Raw genomic sequence first — 7,500 nt, 5'->3', positions numbered from 1 at the left:
ACGGACATTGTGTGCTACGTGGTAATTGTGTTTGCACGATTTGTATTTCCACTTTAACCGCGTGAATCGATGGGCGAAAACTACCCGGAACCAATGCATTGCTTAAGAAATGCAATGCATTGCAAAGTGAAACGAAGGACGTCTGGTGTTTATATTCTATAATTTGGTTTCATTATTGGGGGTCAACCCAAGCTGCAGGCATAGTACAACAGGGTTGTATCATGGTTGCAGAAGAACACGGTCCTGGTTGGCCCATTGTATGACGTATTGCACCCCCAATGATCACAAAAATAAGGTTTAGGTTAATAAATACTGGTATTATGTAAATACTGGTAATAAATACTGGTATGCCATAAATACTGGTAATAAATACTTGATTTCAATACATACCATTAATAAATACTGGTATTCAACAAATACCATTAATACATTCTGGTATTTATTTACCAAAGTGCAATTCGTAGTACTATGCAGCAATTGCGGTTGCCGAAGAGCATGGTTGCAGTTTCCCCATTGTACGACGTATTGCAGTTTGTGTTGACTTACACTTTTCACAAAATAAGGTTTTAAATAGTATTTTGGTGTTACTAGTATTTATTAACCCTGCTTATTATAATTAACTTCTTTACGTGAATCCATAGGAATGATCATTAGAGCAATGTGTTGACACTAGGTAGAGCTTTCATTTCCTTTAATTTTCCTTGAACTCACAGCTGCTTATTGACCTTAATGTCGAGCATCTTGCATTTATTATCCGTTGGAAACAATGGTATATTATTGGATGAGGCAAGAAGAAAAACACACGGGCAAAAATGCTCAATTGTTTAACCGTGATGGGGACAGAATGGGCAGATAGGAGAGAGAGAGAGAGAGAGAGGGAGAGAGAGAGAGAGAGACTGATCCTCAGAAAATGAAGAGAGATGGGCGATTCATAGGTGGATTTACACAGCGTACCTACATAGAGATAGGGTGGAGACTGAGAGAAAGGGCTGTAGCGCTCTTATCTTGGTGGTGTTACTTCCACTGAAGCTTTATAATAAAAAAATAAAGAAATAAAAATAAAAAGTAAAAGCGCGCCTGTCTTTCAAGCAAAATAGTGGGGGGGAAAACTGGGCAAAATAATCCAAGTAATAACCAATATCTGCCAACGGAGGAGGCACAGCTGTGCTCCCCTCCCTCTAATTCCACTTTCCCGGCTTACAAAACTAATTATGTCTGAAATTGTGACGGGTGGAGCGAAGGAAAAATAGGAAGAAAATAAGAAAAATAAAATGATCTATTTCCTCCGTCCGGGCTTGGATCCTGGCACGGCACTGCGTTGCCGCCAAAACGGTCTGGGAGGACACCCTGTTTCCCACAGAACTACGCCACCAGTTTCTCTCCGTACCACTGGGCTAAGGTGCCTCGGGCGCTGGCGCCGCTTCCACCGGAGCCGGAGCGGAGGATTTGAAGGGATGGATGAATCATAAAGGGCCATCTTATCTCATCCTATCTTGAAGGGGGAACTCAAATCGTAAAAGAGAATGCACAATATCAAGGCCGAGCGTCTCTACCGCCGGGTATCTACCAGCCGCCGAGCGCCGAACCGAGCGAACGAACGAACGACTCTTTCGTCAGAGGGGCTCTGTTCGCTGCGATCGAATCATTTGCAAACCTTGCGTCACTGGATCAGCGTCGACCATCTTGTTTGTCCCAGGGGGGAGAAACCATCTTTTCACGTCACACTTCATTTTTACCCCTCCGCACAGGACAAACCTCAACTTCCTTTCCCGGCGTTCCACGGGAGACGTGTTTTCGTTGCCAGCGCATGTCAGAATTACCCGTGACAGCCTAGCAGCCGCTCTCTCCCGCTCGGCCACTCGTCGCCCGGCAAATTAGATTTGTCGAGTAACATTGAATTGATGGCAGCGGTGAGTAAACAAATAAAAGACGGGGGGCGGGGGGGGGGGGGGGGGGGGGCGCCGGGAGTCAGCTGCGGCGACGTGTCGGCGAGGAAAATCAAAGCCAAGAAAAGAGAGACACACGTTCACTCTGTCTGTCTGATATTCGAGAAGGAACCCAGATTTTTCACACGCCAAAGGTTTTTCTTTTTTTTTTTTTTTTTCCCTTCTCTCTCCCTCTCTCGTGGTGGAGATACTTCATATTGAAATATATCCAAATCAAATCCATTCTGGATTCATAACGCTGATTGGGTTCATTAAAGGAGGAATGCCTATTTCAACACGCAGTGTATCCCGGGAAGGAAGGAATCAGAACCGGTGGGAGGGGTGGGAGCCTTGGAACTGGTGGACCCATTGGAACCATTAGAAGCGCTGGAACCACTGGAAGTATTGGAACCAGTGGGAGCATGAACCTGGATGCCACCCCCCCTTTACCGTATCATACAAAGGGTGGGGGAGGCTGTTCCTGGATGCCCCCCCCCCCCCCGGCTCACACCGCTCAAGGTCATTAGTGCTCCTGCTTCTCTTTTTACCATCTGCTGAGATTGTTTACACTTGCCTGGATAATTAGCTCCTAATTAGTGGTGGATGGTGGGGAGTAGTTCTTCTGTCGGTTGCATGCGCGTGCTCATGTGCGCGTCCTTGTGTGTGTGTGTGTGTGTGTGTGTGTGTGTGTGTGTGTGTGTGTGTATGTGTGTGCTTTTCAGAGAATATATGACGGTGATTATGAAAAGTAGGTTTCCATTCTGAACATCTGCAGCACCCCCCCCCCGCCCCCCCGCCCCCACAGACAAGAAGGTGTGTGTGCGTGTGTGTGTGTGTGTGTGTGTGTGTGTGTGTGTGTGTGTGTGCTGTGCTGTGATGCTACATTTCACATCCACTATTATTTGATAAAAAATTCAATACCAACAAAGAAGTACTTTGATTATCAATCATTCAACAATAGTATGACAACACATACAGACGCATTATCACTGCAGTTGTTGTAGATGTTGCAGGTGCATTGGAAGCTTTAGAACCATTTGAACCACTGGGAGCATTGGAACCGCTGGAACCATTGGAAGCATCGGGAGCATTGGAACCGTTGGTATTGGAACCACTGACACCACGAGGAGCATTCGGAGAATTGGAACCTTTGCAACCAGTGGAACCTTTGGAGCCACTGAAAACATTGGAACCTCTGGAACCATTTCAACGAGTGGAACCAGCGGAAGCATTAGAACGCCCTCCTCATGTCATAAAAAAGGTTTGGGAGGCTGTTCCTGGATGAACCCTCCCATACCGTCTAGAAATATACTGCACTTGACTGATGGTGTCAGTGTTTGCAGTAGCAATCAGCTACACCAGTCGTCCCCAAACGTATTTTCAGCGGTAAGTCCCACTCGGCAGACTACGGCTACATTCGCACTACGGGGGCCTTAGTGGTCAATGGGGACTAGTTGCTCAGATCCGTCTGTTTTAATGTGGCACCACATCTGACCTGCACGTGCAAATGAACAATGACAAAAAGACCTCCACACCTGTCACCAAGGTTAACCACTGTAGAACGGAAGTCACCGAAATGACAGCTTCAGCTTCCATTTTGAAGTTCATTTTGCAGAGGACGCCAGCTGTGAATCTGTTGGCTAATGGACAAAAAGGGGGCGGGAAGTCAAACAAACTTTTAACTTTGGCCCGTCTGTCCAGAAGGACTTGTGATGGATGTGGGAAGGCAGCCAGGAGTCCCGCAAATTATGAAGAATTATCACCAAAAAAGAGAGGAAGTGGTTTAAAAGTCACATCAATTCTGACCAAGCTGGACAGACTGAGGTTGCATTTCCAGAGCGACCGCTCTAGGAAGTGTAGAGGGTCTGCAGCAAAATGACTGTTTTAAGTATAAACATATGTTTTTATTTTATTTATGTTTTTATGGTGAAAATGCCATTAAATACATTTTCATGAAGATTATTTGGTTCTGTTTCTTCAATATCAAATCATGGTACGGTTCTAATTATTATTCAATTATTTCAATTGTTTGACAGCCATAGGATACAGTATATATGGTGACAAAAAAATAAATAATACAGTTTATTTAATACAGTTAATTATTTTTTTTTTAAGTGAAAAGAATATGTGAAACCAAGCGGCCAGGGCCAAAGTTAATGATTCTCTGTGGAATACTCCAGTGGCTTCGTTAGGCCCCACTGCCCACCCATGTTTTATGAATGGCCCCTAATCTAAAATAGCCCCAGAGAGCCTGCCCTGAGGCCTGCCCCCCGGCAACAGTTTGCTCAGAGTGGCAAGATGACTGGAGCCTGGGTGGCTAAGCCCCTGATGTCTTTGCATCCCATCCTGACTGGCCTGTTAATTATGCCGCGGGTCACGGGCGACCACTGCTCTGCCTGGTTTCTCGTCCCTTGCATCACTCCGCCTACATGCTCACGCTGACGCTACATACAAACTATAATGGAAGGCTTGAAGAGATGAATTCAGATATGTTGGTCATATGTTGGGCGGATATTGTTGCAGTGCTACTATTTTTTCTTTGTGGAAGCTCTTAAACTACGCATTATTGTAATGTAATGAATAATATGAAATAAATGATTTCAATGTAAAGCGCTTTGAACTATTATTATTATTATTACTACTATTGATTACACTCTTTTTGCGATAATGCCTGACTGATTGTACATTATTATTATTATTATTATTATTATTATTATAATTATTGATGGCACTCTTTTGTGATAATGCCTGAATGACTGTACATTATTATTATTATTATTATTGATAATGCTCTTTTGCGATAATGCCTGACTGATTGTACATTATTATTATTATTATTATTATTATTATTATTATTATTATTATTATCATTGATAACACTCTTTTGCAATAATGCCTGACATACTGTACATTATTATTATTATTATTATTATTATTATTATTATTATTATTATTATTGATAACACTCTTTTGCGATAATGCCCTACTGACTGTACATTATTATTATTATTATTATTATTATTATTATTATTATTATTATTATTATTGATAACACTCTTGTGCGATAATGCCTGACTGACTGTACATTATTATTATTATTATTATTATTATTATTATTATTATTATTATTATCTTTATTATCCATCGTCATAAGTAGTGAAGCTGTAACGAGACAGTTCCAGCAGCAGGAAAAACAAAGTCTGGCCCCTGGAAAACAGATCATTTCAGCTTTTGTACACAGACAACACGGGTCCAAATCTCATGATGAGATTACACCTCGGGCCCATGTTTTCCCTGTAATCTCCCTTGAGCCTCGGCACTAAAACAGATGTCGGGGAAGGGAGACGGCCCTAATCCAGCGATGGGCTGTAATCCACAAGTGATATTGTACAGGATGTTACTTTGAGTGTTCTTTCACTTGCTGTTTGGACTGTTCCATTCACAGCAAACAAAAGAGGGCAACAATAACGTAATAAAAATAAGAAAATTAGAAAAGAAGTGTCATATACAGTATATATATATATATATATATATATATATATATATATATATATATATATATATATATATATATATATATACATATATATACAGTATATTGATATATACTGTATATATGTAGTTATATACTGCATATACAGTATATATACACACCTATATACAGTGTATATAACTATACTGTATATATATACTGTATATACAAATTAATTGATATACATTTAAGTTCATTTTCTAATTTAAATGCTGAATAGATAAAGCCCCCGTGTTCCATTTAGAAGAAGTACATCATATTTCTTGTCTTTTATAAATGCTCTATTAAATGAAAGAAAATCCCCCGTTGTGAGCGGCTGCGTGAACATAAACCAAAACTCCAAATTACTTGTGGAAAAAACACCTGGGTTGTATAACGAGAGCGAGGCGTAGATTTAGCGCCGAACCGCAGCCCCGAGCCAAACATCCACGGAGGGAGAGAGGGAGGGAGAGGGAGGCTGTCCTGCTCTGAGCTCGAAAGAAAGACGACGTGATGAGCGCGGGGTTAAGGGCCGGATGAAGGAGATGTCTGCGGGCGAGATGGGGGAGTTGATTAAAACATGGGTACCCTTATCGTTAAACTTTTAAGAGGAGGGCTCGGACCATGGGGGGGGGGGGGGGCGGGGCGGGGTGGAATGCGGTTTTAAACTTTGTTTGAGAAATAACAACCACAACATCATTATTATTTAATGACTGGTTGTAACTTTTATTATATTCTGTTTGTACAATGATAGCTCGGCTGCCTGGACAGACAGACAGACAGACAGACAGACAGACAGACAGATAGACAGATAGACAGATAGACAGATAGATAGATAGATAGATAGATACATAGACAGACAGATCGATGGATGGACCCAGACCCAGCTGCTGGCAGTTCAAAGATGTGATCTGGCTCTACCACCACGGCTGCACCGGGACCAGAAAGGGAATCAATATTTATGTAACTTTTTTTTTCTCCACCGGATCAAAGGGTCGCGCTTTGGATATAATAAATAAAAAATAAATAAAATAAACACTCCGTCCAAGGCCTCCCCCCTCCCTGCCTCCATCCCTCCCTCCCCCTCTCCAGTCGAGCCTCAAAGAGCGCTCCATCACCTCCAATGCGATACGAGGCTCCTCTTCCCTTCCAGTACAACTTCTTTGTGCCAGAGAAAAGGTTGTTTATTTCCTTTTTTTTTTTTCCCACCCCGCGTCTCAACCGGAGCCAAAGCCTCTCGACGCGGCGGCGCCGGCACGGCAGAAGAAGCCGAATCAAAATCGACATTAAAAAAAAAAAAAAAGAAGAAAAAAAAAGAAGAAAAGAGGAAAGGGGTCAGTCCGCCGGTTGACGCCGAACAAGACCGGATGAAAAAGCGACGGCCGAACGTTCAGGACGAGGTGTGGAGGGAGGGGTGGAGGAGGTCGGACGGGAGGAGGAGGGGGAGGAGGAATGGGAGGAGGAGGTCAAGGCCCACAATTTTGGGAGGAAGGGACAGGAGCAAATCGCTGGGGCTTGGATGGGGGGGGAAGATCAGCCCCGGGAGGGTGGGAACCGTCCCCCCACCGGGTCGCCTGCACCGCCGGGCCCCGGCCCCCGGGCCCCCGCTCCCGTCGCCCGGCTTTTAGAAAGCTCACCTGGCAGCCGGGTCCTCCATAACGTTCCCGCCTACGTGGGGCACTCGAGAGCTCCCAACCTTTTTATCACCACCGACCGGACCACAGCGCACGGAATGTTCACCGGCCGTTTCTATTTGATTTGTTTGGAGGAAAAAAATAAATAAACAAAAAGTCCCGGTGGCAACCTCCGCTCCAGAGGGCACGTTATATGGTTTTCTCTAACGCAGGGGCCACCTAGAGGGCACTTTGCGGCGCGCAGGTGCCGCCCCGGCCCCTGAGAGAGCGAGAGAGAGTGCAACGTTTTTAGAGGAGCCGGCGCATGAGAACACGGCGTCACCGGTTACGTTCCCACGGACGTTTGAAATAACTGCTCTTGAACCGATCTTTGACCCCTGGGGAAACTTTGGCCTCGTGCCATAACCCAAGGCCTCGTCGCCCCCCCCCC

This window comes from Zeus faber, assembly GCF_960531495.2.
Source record: "Zeus faber genome assembly, chromosome: 20".
In the NCBI taxonomy this organism is placed as follows: Eukaryota; Metazoa; Chordata; class Actinopteri; order Zeiformes; family Zeidae; genus Zeus; species Zeus faber.
Note: the sequence above shows the minus strand (reverse complement) of the source record.